Below are 13,846 nucleotides of genomic sequence, written 5' to 3'. Positions count from 1 at the left end.
TCAAAAGCAAACTGAATAAGCGGGTAGGGACAGCATCTTCTCTCCCCTTAGGGCTATGGCAAGGTTTCCATCATGAAGTATTTTCGTGAAAGGACTTTGCAAAATCCTGTACAAATTAGCCAGGAGTTTTCAGAGAGTTTCCGGGAACTGCATATGAGGTCATAATAGCTATTCATAGGTTTCAAAAAATTTGGCCGCAAAATAAACTTATCACTTAAGTTCATTGTCTACAACCTTTGCGGAGTACTGATCTGAGCCATTCACTACTGAGCCTACTGACTTCCATTTAAAAGGTGTCTCATCGCTCCAGATTTGGGGTGGTGTTGGGCATGATGGGAGGGGCAGTGGTGGTGGTGGGGTTGGGGGCTGGTAAGGAGTAGGGTAGCTGGTACCCCGATTCAGCTTGTCCACACCATGCATACTACATAGAACCTGTTTAAGAGTTTAACACAGCGCTGGAGCAGGAAGTCTTATGTCCAGTACGACTAAACCTTCCCAAGGCAAACAGCATCCCCGTGTGCCTCCCTCTGCTGCAGTGGGGGAATTCGTGTTTTCTGAACTCTGCGAACTCCCATTTCTTAGGATTTCTGCAATATGAGAAACGAACACAAGAGGGCAGTAGAGAACCATCCACGAAGCTCCTCGTTCTCTCCAGGGCTGAGGCTGGCACGGGCCGGGGTCTGCGCTCAGGATAAGCGCTCCTGAGCAGGGAGCAAGGAGGCTCCGTGGGAAACTCAGGGGGTGGGGATTTCCAGGGCTGTTTCGGGAGCCATAGGGCCTCTTGGGATTTCAGCTGTTGAGACCCCTAGCTCAGTCTTCCCAGCTCCAGCCTGGAACTTGCCTGCCGCTCCATGACGGAGGAGGGGGCTGCACTGTGAGTGGTTGTGCAACTGCTGGCCGGGGAGACCCTCCAATCGCCCCCTACAGGGGCGCCAGTGGGAGCAGCCCCGTCCAGGCGCCCCGCGGCCTCACAGGGGCTGGGAAGCCGGTGGAGTTAGTCTGATAGTAAGGAGAGACGAGTTGCCCAGCCACACACAGTGGGATCGCCACCTGCGGCAGTGGGAGAGGGGGTTACCTCTGGGCCCCGCCCCCAGAACCCTCCCCCAACCTCCGGCAGCCACTGGGGAGCAGGCAGGAGGGTGAGCCCAGGTGTGTAGAGCAGAGAAAGACACAGCACCTGCCATTCCATCTATCAAGATGGACCCGGAGCCAAGAGGAAATGTCGCTCGGTGGAAAAAGGTGAGCAGGGGTCTCCCCGCGGACCCCACCCACACCACAGACCCCTGGGCCACTTCCTGCTGGGGAGCACGGTGCCCCGCCAGGCTCTCCACCCAGCCTGGGGAGCTGCCCCCTGCACTGCTGTGTTGCCCCTGAAGACAGCCCAGCCCCTGCTGTACCCTCTGCATCCCTCTGTGCACTTGGGGTCCTGAGAAGCAGCTACTCCCAGCAGCTCCACAAACCCAGCCCTCTGAGCCCAGCGGGGGGCCCCAGAAGCAGTTGGCTGGCCCCGCCTCCCTGCCTTCAACTCCCAAAGGAACCAGCCCTCTGATTCGGAGTCTGCAGAAGCCCACCGGGAAGCAGAAGAGTGGCTCCACCCTTGCAAGACCTCAGGAAGCGCCAACCCCTCCTTGAGCAGCTCAGTGTGTGGGCCAAGTCCCTGGGGAGATGGCTGGGCCGCCCTGCCCCATCCTCCCTGGGTCCCTAGAATCAGCCAAGAGGGCTGTCCTCAGACGCTCAGCCCACTGCTGCTCTTAGAAGCGGATGCTGGGCCTCAGCCACCCGGCCTTGGTCCAGAGAAACAGCTGGGTAGATCTGCCGGAGCGGTCAGCTCCCAGAAGCCCCAGGAAGTTGCCCGTGTGGCTCTCAGACACAGACAGGCACCGTCCCCACTGCTGGGCACAGCTGGGTGCCGTGTACACAAAGCTGCCAGGGACCCTGCCCCGCCTGAGGGAGCTGCATCCCAGCTCAGAGAGCAGTCCTGCAGCCACTGCAGCCCAGGTCCCGGAGGCAGCCATGGTCATCACCTGTGTGGGCCACAGAGGAAGACGCCACGGACACGACACGGAGGCAGCTGCCTGGGGCAGAAGCCGTGGCAACCCGGTAGCCAGCACCCTAGGACACATCCCCAGGACGGAGTCTTAGGACAGAAGGCACTCTATAAAATTGGTAGAAGCAGTGGACGCACTGGATACACAAAACCAAGGTCAGGGCACAACACGCATGGCTCTGTAGTCAGAAGGAAATATTGAAGATGCTGTTCTTGTTTTTTTTTTTTTTTTTTAAAGATTTATTTATTTATTTGCAAGTCAGAATTGCACAGAGAGAGAGAGAGAGAGAGGTCTTCCTTCCGCTGGTTCATTCCCCAATTGGCCGCAATGGCTGGAGCCGCGCCGATCCGAAGCCAGGATCCAGGAGCTTCTTCCGGGTTTCCCACGTGGGTGCAGGGGCCCAAGGACCTGGGCCATCTTCCACTGCTTCCCCAGGCCATAGCAGAGAGCTGGATCGGAAGAGGAGCAACCGGGTCTCGAACCAGCGCCCGTATGGGATGCCGGCACTTCAGGCCAGGGCATCAACCTGCTGCACCACAGCGCCGGCCCCTGTTCTTGCTTTTTAAGATGGGAAGTGGTGCAGCATTTGGGAAACTTATGGAAATTCTTATGTAGCAGTGGAAAAAAGGAACTCTTAAAAACACAGAGCTGTCGACTCACATCATTTACCACGTGGCTTGCGACAGTGAACACCGGAAGCGAATTTACACGCAGGAATGTTGATGAGAACGCCAATGGAGGGAGCGAAACCAGTAGTGGCAGTCTCATTTGTAAACGACATCTTCCTCCAATGAAAGAGCATACTAAGATTAAGTAAATATTAAATTAATTAATTAATTATTAAAGATTAAGTATTAAGCATACTAAGCATATTAAGATACTACAAAGAATTAGACAGCACGTTAGGTCAATTGCAAGGTGCATTGTTAAATGGACAGCAGAAGATGCAGACCAGGGTGTCTGGAGTGATGCCGTATGTGTAAAATGTAGACTTGCACCATCTTACAGAATATACCTCCTGGATGGGAAGAGGAGCCGCCGGGACTCGAACCAACATCCGTATGGGATGCAGGGACCACAGGCACAGGCTTGACCTACTCTCCCACAGCGCCGGCCCCAGCCATCTCCTTTTTAAGCTTCCGTTTGCCTAGCTGTGTCCCGAGGATGCTGGAGCAGAGTCAGGTGATGGGCAAGGCCCCTGGCCCTGACCCCTGGGGCTCCTCGCGGAACCTTTGCTCACGGAAGTGAATTTTCTGCTCTTGCCCAGGTCTGCTGTGGGGCCAGGTTTTTAGTCCTTTGGCAGTACTGTGCCTGTTGAAAAGATGGAAGAAATTTGGAATCGCCGGTGCTTCAAAATAAATGTGCCCTCTTTTGAACAACAGATTCTTCGTGGAATGAAATGATATAAATGAGTCTCAAAAACCACAGCAGTGACGCACGGGCAGGTGGCACCGGCCCCCGGTTCTGACCTTCCTCGATCCGGTGTGTCCCCACTGTTTGGCTCTCCATGATACACTGCGGCCTCGCAGTCATGCCTGGGTTCCCGGCGGACACTCGCGCCTCTGCTGTCGTCTGTGATGAACCTACAGCGATTTTTAGCAGACACAGGGCCCAGCGCCACCGTGTCGGGCATGCTGTGGTCTCTCCCAGTGAGGCTGTGCGCGTGATCTCCAACACAGCAAAGCTGGGGGAAGCCCGACATTCGCCCGTGTGCCACGGTCCTCTTAGAAACGGCCTTTTCTCGCTGCACTGAAACTATAAAAAAATAAACTCAGCATCATCATTTTAAAAGACAAAAGTCTTTTATTTGTAGCTAAGGTCGTCCCCGGTGTGGAAAATATAAGGTGATGAACTAAAAATGCATCATTTGGAGCAAGAGTATAGTATGGAGCCGTGGTACAAGTACATGCAAAGTCACCACTTCCTAATAAGTCAACAGAGCTGTTAGAAATTTAATGAGAAAAAGTCCCAGTGATTATAGCAACAAAATTACATGTATTTTACCAGCAGAGGAAAAGAATGATTTAAATATGCAGAAACTTTGTGAGGAAAATAACTTTCCTGAGAGCCAAAAAGGAGGCTATAAAACACTCTCCATTAAATGGTCCCCCAGGGCAGCATTGTGGCACAGCGGGGTGAGCTGCCGCTCAGAGCGTTGGTTCCATTCCCAGCTGCTCTGCTTCTGATCCAGCTCCCTGTGGGGTACCTGGGAGGCAGCAGGTGATGGCCCAAGTCCTCGGACCCCTGGGCATCTTCCACTGCTTTCCCAGGTGCATTAGCAGGGAGCTGGATTGGAAATGGAGCAGCCGGGATATGAACCGGTGCCCATGTGGGATGCCGGCACCACAGGCAGAATCTTAACCTACTACACCACAGCACTGGCCCCAGTAAGTAAATCTTAAAAAAATATGGTTCCATTTGTGGTTAAACACACACAAGCATATTTTTGCATAGATAACAATTTCAAAAGATGATAATTAAAATATCATCATGTTTGTTTTGTTTTGTGATGATAGATCAAGTGTGACTTGTAGATTTTGTTTGGCTTTTTTGCTTATCTGTATTGTCCACTTTTTTTAAAAGATTTATTTTATTTATTTGAAAGACAGAGTTACAGAGAGAGAGGGAGAGAGAGAGAGAGAGGTCTTCCATCCGCTGGGTCACTCCCCAGATGGCCACAACTGCCGAAGCTGTGCAGATCCAAAGCCAGGAGCCAGGAGCTTCTTCCAGGTCTCCCACACAGGTGCAGGGGCCCAAAGACCTGGGCCATCTTCTACTGCTTTCCCAGGCCACAGCAGAGAGCTGGATCGGAAGTGGAGCAGCCGGGACTTGAACCGGCGCTTCAGGCCAGGGCTTTAACCCGCTGCGCCAAGCTCCGGCCCCATTGTCCACGTTTTAATAAGGGAAGACCCACACATATTATTATGTAATAAAACATATTCTGGAAAAGGGAGAATTTCCAGCGTTCCTAGCACAGCCCGGTGATGCCACTCTTCGTTTCTGCCTGCCCCCAGTTCACAGGTCACCGCTTGCCTTCTTCCCTTGTGCGGCTGTGACCTCGGGGACAACACAGCGACCGCGGCTTCCCCTCGGATCCTCGTCCACACCTTGGGGGCTGGTGGCCTGGTCCCTCCACCTGCTCTCAGGAACATCCCGGAGGAGGCGGGCTCTCGGTGAGCAGCTGGGAGGTATTCTTTGCAATTTCAGAAGAATCGGGGCCTGTAGCCTCTGGGATGGTGGGAATGTGTGACTCTCTCCATTTGCTCCGAGGACAGCGTCCCAGCCCTAGGGCCACTGTTCTTTCTAGAGCTTGCAATTGCAGGCTTGACTGTTCCCTGGCTGGGGGAGGGCAGACTCGGCCAGGCTGGGGTCTAGAAAGCCCAGGTCCTGGGCCACAGTACCCCTGCTAGGCAGATCCAGAGAGACAAGCTCAAGACATCCTCGGTCCCCAAGGCTTTGCCTAGAAAGCCTGCTGAGAGCACCTGCTCGTGAGTGTCCACGGGCGGGTGGGTGGGACTCCATGCGTCTGACTGGCACGGCAGCCCCGTGGCCCACGCTCAGAGCAAGCTGCTAGCTTCTTATGCTTTCGGGGTAAACTCCCCGAATCCACACGGCAATGGAAAGTTGAAGAAAAGGAAGGATCCAAGGGAAGGGGCACAGAGGACAAGGGCGCTGTCTTCGCAGCAGAGCCTCGGCCCCGTCTGATTCCTCATGGCCCACGGCAGGAGCGGACACAGCGGGGAGGACCCCGCGTCCCAGGAGATGGAAGACAACAAGGCCATTCTCTGGGGACACAGAGCTCCAAATGTCACCTCCCCTGGAAGCCCCTTCCCCACAGGTTTGGCTTCATTCTGATCTATTTTTTTTTTAAATTAATGATTTATTCACTTATTTGGAAGGGGGAGAGGGAGACCTTCCATCCACTGGTTTACTCGCCGAATGACCTCAGCAGCCAGATATGACCCAGGCTAACGCCCAGAACCCCATCTGTATGGTACCATCACGGCCAGCTCTCTCTTGGAGGTAGCTTGTTAGGGGAGAGGGGAGGGAAAAGAGCTCCACAAGTCAACGGTGCATAATCTGGGAGTTGTTCTGAGGCTGGGGCTCAGAACACGAGAGGAGGCGCTGGGAGGGCAGCTGGCTGCTTCCGAGCCAGAGGGCCTATCGCCAGGTCGGACCGGTGATTTCTCCCTCTCTTCTTCTCCCTCGGCCTTTGCAGAGTGGATTTCTGTCTTGTGTGTCTGGTAGGCCCTTGGGAGGCAGCTTGGACACATGTCTAGGATGGTAATCTGGCCTTGACTGTGACCGCTGCCTGCATGCCCCTTTGCCATAGACTTTAGCAGAGGTTTGGGGGGCCCTGCCACCCGTCGCCAGTGAGACCGTGTGGAGGCCGAATCAGCACTAGGGGCCAGGCAGAGCGAACAGCAGCCAGGAGCGAGTCTGCCAGTCTGCAGGGGCCGGGGGCCTGTGCTGGGGATTAGGTGCCCGTGAGGAAGCAGGGCCAGGGCGCTGGCGGAAGTGCTCTCTCCTGGAACAGAGTGCCTTGGTCTGTTGGAAGCATCTTCTGCATTCTTGGGGACTAGAATCCAATGGGCAACTTGCAAAAAAGACAAAAGGGCCCCTAGTAGGGCTGGTTGGATCCACCCGTTTGCCCAGGTCCGTTTGCAAATCAGCCTAGACAAGAAGCCCTCTGAATTAGCCAGGCTTCATCCAGCCCTGCTCCTCAACCCCCAAGTCCTTGTTCATTGCGTGGATAAAGGGACAGGCAGACAGCAGGGAGATCGGGATGGGAGAGAATGTATGCACCTGTCATGCATCTCCATCTTGCTTTTATTCAGTTCTCCATGGTGAGAAATTTTAACTGAGTCCATCCTAACCTTCAGGCACTTCAGAGCTACCCAAGGACCCCAAAGGGTCACCTCCCTTCCAGTAGAAAGGGTCTCAGAGCACCCACGCAACCCATGAAGCCCGAAGCCCCAGCAGCTCAGAGAGGGCCCCCCCCACCCCGCCCCGTTCCGGACGCTGAGTGTGCGCTCACCAGTACTTAATCTTCTGCTCATTTGCAGGAGTGAAAGGGACAGGTGATTAACTGCCGTTGGGAGGTGTGGGAAATTCATGGGAAGATGGGCTTGCTCGCGTTAAGCTGTATTTATAACCTTTTACAGTTGAAGACAATTGAATAGCCAAGGAAGACAGCCCGCTAGGGACGCCTCCGAGATCTAAGGCACCGTGATGGAGGGTTCTGCACAAAGCTCCCAGACCAGTGTAATCGAGTTGGAAATGCAATCCTTTCCATCCCTCGCCGGGAAGTTTCTACAAAGAGAAGAGAAAACAGCTCCGGACCGACCGGTCTCATCCGCATGGTTGGCAGTATTTGCAAAACACAGATTCCTTGTCTTCCAAGAGAATAGCAAGTGCAGGCTTGGTGCAGGCACGAAAATAAACGAGAGTGCAGAACCGGAAACGCGAGGGCTCCTTTCTCTTCTGTTTCGACTCCTTTGATTCGTCGCAGGCTCGCAGTGAGCTGAGCCCTGGAGAATCCACGTCAACAAACCGAGAAATGGCGGGGGCACAATGCAAAGGGCCTGGGGCCAGCAGGGAGAGGCTCCTTTTTCAAATACGGCCTGAGATTCGAAAAGACCAGCACACCTAATGCAATGGCTTGGGAAGGCAGTGGAAGATGGCCCAAGTCCTTGGGCCCCTGCACTCATGTTGGAGACCTGGAAGAAGCTCCTGGCTCCTGGCTTCGGATCAGCACAGTTCTGGCCTTTGCGGCCATCAGAGGAGTGAACCAGTGGATGGAAGACCCCCGGCTCTCTGTAACTCTGCCTTTCAAATCAACAAACAATTTTTTTTTTTTTTTGACAGGCAGAGTGGACAGTGAGAGAGAGACAGACAGAAAGGTCTTCCTTTTTCCGTTGGTTCACCCCTCAATGGCCGCTGCGGCCGGCGCACCATGCTGATCCGAAGCCAGGAGCCAGCTGCTTCTCCTGGTCTCTCAAGTGGATGCAGGGCCCAAGCACCTGGGCCATCCTCCACTGCACTCCTGGGCCACAGCAGAGAGCTGGACTGGAAGAGGAGCAACCGGGACAGAATCTGGCGCCCCGACCGGGACTAGAACCCAGTGTGCTGGCGCCGCAGGTGGAGGATTAGCCTATTGAGCCATGGTGCTGGCCAACAAACAAATCTTTAAAAAGAAAAGAAAGAGAAAATGACTCAACCCAAAATTGTAAAGAAAAGAGGTATTTTGCTCTTTGGGACATTTCTCCCTGATATCTCTCCAGTTATCCCCACAAAGCTCCAAGTGCCAGCGATGCAGCCCAATGGAGGTTTCCCTCTTGCTGTCTCCCCGGCCACAGTGGGTGCTCTGGTCCATGCGGATCTCTCCATGCAGTGGCCGGCAGACTCAAAGTTCTCTCCATTCTCTGGCTTTGCTGCCCTGAGGGTCTCCCGCTCTGAGCAGAATGTAGCTGCAGAGGGGAGAAGCCCCCTGCCCCTCTTCTCTCTCTTGCCCTGGAAGCTCCCCGCACTGTGCCGGCCCCCTCTGCAGGGGCAGAAAGGGGTCTCATGGCCACCCTGTGTAAGCAGTCAGCGGGGGCAGCACCTGCTTCCACAAGACGACATCACAGCAGGGCGGGAGGCGGGCGAGCGCCAGGCTGGCAAAACCGCATCGCATTGCGCTCATGAGCCGCCCTGGTTGCCAACACCTGCCGCGGTGTAGCGCCTGTCCCTTTTCTGCGCGGCACGTCTTGGCCAGGAGCACTGCGAAGCCTTTGTTTTCAGAAGCGGGGTGGGGGGAGTCGAAGTTCAGTTACCGGATTGCCGCGCGATGCTCAGAACTTTTGAAGAAGGTGTCAAAAGTGACAGCCCCATCTGTTGTCACATTTTGTTGACTGAATGACTTCATTAGGTTCAGATCGCATCGCTGGAAGCCACCTTAGCTGTGGACGGCGTCACTCATGCATAAAAGCTATTCCTTCCCTACTTTTCTGGAAAATATAACAACAATAAAGTCTGCGGTATGTATTAGGAGACTGTTAATTACACCTGTCACCGTGTCACTGACGGGCTCTGGGTTTGATTAAAAACGGTTGAGAAAATGGACATTTTCTTTCTCATCTACCTCCGTGAGCACGGTGTTGGTTTAGAAAATGCCCTCATCGTTTTAGTGCTTTGTAACCAGCTGCCTGTTGTACGTCGGTTGGCACCCTGGAACTGGACTCAGCACATTTGGTGGCTGAAATGTGTGTGCCTTGCTACCCAGTTAGCAAAACCAGTCTTCATGGGCAAAATGCTCACTCCCAACAGGCCTGCTGCCTTTCTCCAAAAAAAATCACCAAGGACCAGGGCTTGTGTCACGGTGCAGCAGGTAAAGCTATCACCTGTAGTGTCGGCATCTCACATGGGCACCGGTTCGAGTCCTGGCTGCTCCACTTCCGACCCAGTTCCCTGCTAATGCACCTGGGAAAGCAGCAGAAGATGGCCAAGGTCCTTGGACCCCTGCACCCACGTGGGAGACCTGGAAGAAGCTCCTGGCTCCTGGCTTTGGATGGGACCAGATCCAGCCAGTGTGGCCACTGGGGGAGTGAACCAGTGGATGGAAGACCTCTCTCTCTGTCTCTCTCTGCCTCTTTCTCTCTGTAAACTCTGCCTTTCAGATAAATAAATAAATCTTAAAGAAAAAAAATGAACCAGCTTGCTACCAGTGTAGATTGCTAATTCCATTAAAATGAGATAGAAAAATATGAGCCCTTTTATGAAATTAAATATGGTCATGGCAGACTCTGATTGGAATAAATATTTTATAATAGTATTGTGTAAAACAGCCTTGAACTCCCTCTTTGCATGAAGCTCCTGGAATCGGAGAGACTGTGAGGGTCTGACCTGCAGGAGTGAGTCGTGTGCACTGGGGAATGATTTACAAAGCTATCCGCCACGTGCACCAGCCCCCCGATGATCTGGAGGTGTTGCTGTGGAACCCCCAAACCTGGGACCACCCTCCTAACGTGCAGAGAGCCAATCACTGACGTGGGGTGGCGGAAGAAAGGAGGTCTTTATTGCAAAGCCAAGAGCAAGGAGCCGGGCAACTCTTGCTAGTTCCCAGGTTCCCAGAGAGGTCAGGGGTGAAGGTTCTCCTAGACTGGAGTTGGGACTCAGAGACACATGGTCAGCTCGTGTCCAGGTTCCTGGTTGGTCAGCGGCGCTCGTGACCTCCCTCTGATTGGTCAGCGATGCCATACTCTCCAGGGACTTTCTGATGGCCAGGTGGGCTCCAGTGGGTGTAAGGGCTTACAAGCAGGCAGTCATCACCTTCTGCCCCACACCTGGATCTCCCTGCCTGGACCTACCTGGAAGTGCCCTGAACAGACCCCTCCGGGCGGTGCTGGCCAGCAGGGTTTATCCACTGGAGAAGCCGCTGACTCCGGAATCCAGAAATCAGAAGCGTGTCGGGCCAGCTGCATTCAATCCCGTGAATTCCTTTTGGAAAAGGACAGGCAAGGACGCCGTGGGCTGAGCCCCGGGGCTGCCTTTCCACAACACAGGTGTGTTCTCACACAGGTCCGTGGGATATAGATGTCTAGAAAGAGGTCAAGGAACAGGTGCACTCTCAGCAGCTGTTTTCCCCCCGTTCTCAGGGGACTGTCCTTTGAGAGTGATGCTTGCTTTGGCAGTATTTGGGGGCTGGGAACTATCTCCTTCCTGTGCCATATGCCCCAGTCAGAGCATCCTCACTCACGCAAGGATACCTAACAGCTCAGGGCAATGCACAATATTAAAGTCCAGGATGGATGAAGGTGTGCCTTTCTTGCTTGTCAAAAAAGACCACTTTAAAAACGAAGGGCATAAAAGAAAACCTCGCGTGGGTGATGTCTCCTCCTCAGATTTGGGGGCTGACAACGGAGGCACCAGGAAACCAGTTCCAGTTCAACTCCGTGCAAACGCAATCTTTGCGAAGTCATCCTGGACGCGCGCTGTTCCTGTTCTCACCGCTAGGTGGCAGCCTTCCCTAGCTGTTGGCGGGCCCTGCGGCGGGGAGACTCCCAGGGAAGCCGGTCCCCTGTGCGGCCTTGGACGACAGGGCCTGAACGGTGGCAAGGTGCAAGCAAACCCTCACAGCAGACAGGAGCTCGCTTCAGCACAGATCGGGAGGAGCAGGTGTGCATTTAGCACACAGGAGGGAGGCTGAAAGCTAATCCGGGGCCAGCGACGTGCGGGAGAGTATGTGCCCTCCTCCAGTGGGGACGCTTTGCCACTAGCCCCTGGCCAGCTTCCGCTTGGTGACTTGTCTACGGCAAGTGCTGAACGTCACAGAGCTGTGCAATCCTGCCCCCAGGGTGCTGGGGCCCCGGGGGCCAGACCTGGCCGTCCCACAGGACAAGGGAAGACATGTGACCTCATGCCGCCCGCCGTGCTGTTTCAGTTTCCCGAGGCTCCTTGGTCTGTAGGCTCTGGAGTGTTGCGGGGCTGCAGGGTCAGCTCCGATTCTCCAACTTAACCAGTGTCAGAGCTGACTGTCTTTCTGTCCCCAAGGACTTGGGCCATCCTCTACTGCTTTCCCAGGCCATAGCAGAGAGCTGGATGGGAAGAGGAGCAGCCGGGACTCGAACCGGTGCCCAGATGGGATGCCGGCGCTGCAGGTGGAGGCTTTACCTGCTACACCACAGCACAGGCCCCTAGACTTTCTTTCACACGGCCTTTGTCTTGTTCAGGTTTCCATTCTTCTTGATTCACAAGTGCTTCTCTTTGCTCTGGTTTTATTTTTGCTGTTTCAGTTTCCTGCTGAAATGTTCCAGCTTGGTTTCATTTTCTTTGAATATCGTCAGGGCAGTTCCAATATCTCAGATGATGTGCAAGTCTTCGTATTCATTATTTCATCTCTCTCTCTCTCTCTCTTTTTCTCTCTCTCTCTTTCCCTCTCTCTGTCTCACAAGGTATTGCTTAGAGTGTGCTTAGCTAACCTGGTTTCTGGACTTTGCATTTGAAAAATTATTTAGAGCCTTCAAAGCCTCCCAGGAGGATTTCGTTTGCTTCTGACGTGGATCTGGGAGATGCTTCACGCTCAGGGCCAACCTCATCGAAGATCGAGTTTAGGGTCGCCTTTGGCTTTCCAACGACACAAAGCTAAAGCCTGCACGAGGCTGAGTTTGTGGCCGGTTCATCCTTTCTTGGAGCTGACGTCAGAATCCTTGTAGTCTGGCTTCCGGGTGCCTTCCGACGTGAGGCTGAGCTGGGGAGCGCCTTCCTCCCCGCCCCAACGCCATGAGCGCACAGCCTCCCTGGGAGCTCCCGGGGTTTGAGCCCAGTCTTTCCAATTCCTTGTTAGTTCCTTGATGTTTTAATAAGAGAAGCTGCTTGGATTTTGAGCAAATTACTGGGAGACTACGTCAACAGTGTGAAAGGGATGGGTTCCCATGACCTAGTCTGCCCTGATTAGGATGGGAAACTCTCCTTATGGCCAATCCGGGGTTCCGGGAAGCCCACCGGGGGATGACTGGTCTTTTAAGAGAGATGAGTCTTGTCAATCAGACAATCGCGCGGAGTCGCTGCCGTGTGCAGGGTCGGCTGCAGACATGAATCGGAGAGCACGGCTGAGCTCAGGGCGCTGGGGGCCGGGCCGGGGGACGTGGCCGACACACGAGCACCGTGCTGCACACACGGCTGACCACCCTGCCAGGCGGGAGGGCGGCACACGGAAGTGATTTTCCCCCTGGGTTCTGCAGGGTGGGCGTGCACCACTCTGGACTGGGGAACAGAACGAGCTACAGTCAGCACGTGGTGAGAGCCGAGAGGGAGCACGGGAGCATGGGAAGTCCCACTTGGTTCCTTTGCACGTTCAAACTCCCCTGCTTTCTTCCTCTTGTTATTAAGATTATGTGTTTGCAAGGCAGAGCAACAGAGCGGGGGGAAGAGGGAAGGGAGAGTGAGATAATGAGAGAGAGAGGGAGACCTTCCATCCAGTGGTCCACGCCCTGAGTGGCTACAACAGCTTGGGCCAGGCCAAGATAAAGCCAGGAGCCAGGAACTCTCTTGGGGTCTCCCACCTGGGTAGCAGGGACCCAAGCATTGGACCACTCTCCACTGCCGTCCCAGGCTCGTAGTTTAAAGCTTGATTGGAAGCAGAGCAGCCAGGACTAAGCTGGCACTCGGTGTGGGATGCTGGCTTCCCAAGTGGTGAGCTAGCCCGCTGTACCACAACGTTGACCCCCACCACCCGCCCCTGCTCTCCCTCTCTGCCCTTAGCTTGTAAGTCATGGGCATAGGTCTGATTCCGAGGGGCGAATTCTTGCCAAGTGTATCTAAGGGTGTTGTTGAAATCCTGGGTGCTGGGCGTGGCCTGGATGGCCAGGGCAGGAACAAGGAACGCTGTGTGTATGAGTGCAGGGTGGGGGTGCGGTGGGGTGGGGACCAATGCCATCTCCGTCGTAGGTTAGCAAGGCTGCCTCGGGCTCTGAGAAGCTCATTCAGAAAGGCAAACTTCAGTGGCTGGCGTGGCACAGCGGATAAGCCACAGCCGGCGACGTCGGCATCCTATATGGGCATCCATTCAATCCCAGCTGCTCTGCTTCTGACCCAGCTCCCTGCTGATGCTCCTGGGAAAGCAGAGAAGATGGGCCCCTGCACCCACGTGGGAGACCTGGGTGGAGTTCCAGGCTGCTGGCTTCAGCCTGGCCCAGCCTTGGCCACTGTGGGCATTTGGGGAGTGGACCAGTGAGTGGAAGATCTCTCCCTGTAACTCTGTCTTTGTAATAAATAAAAATAAGACTTAATGAAAAGTATGGTTTAAGAGAGTTGGCTTT

The sequence above is a fragment of the Lepus europaeus genome, chromosome 11 (genome assembly GCF_033115175.1).
Source record: "Lepus europaeus isolate LE1 chromosome 11, mLepTim1.pri, whole genome shotgun sequence".
Lineage (NCBI taxonomy): Eukaryota > Metazoa > Chordata > Mammalia > Lagomorpha > Leporidae > Lepus > Lepus europaeus.
The sequence above is the reverse complement of the archived record's forward strand: the minus strand, read 5'-3'. Positions refer to the sequence as shown.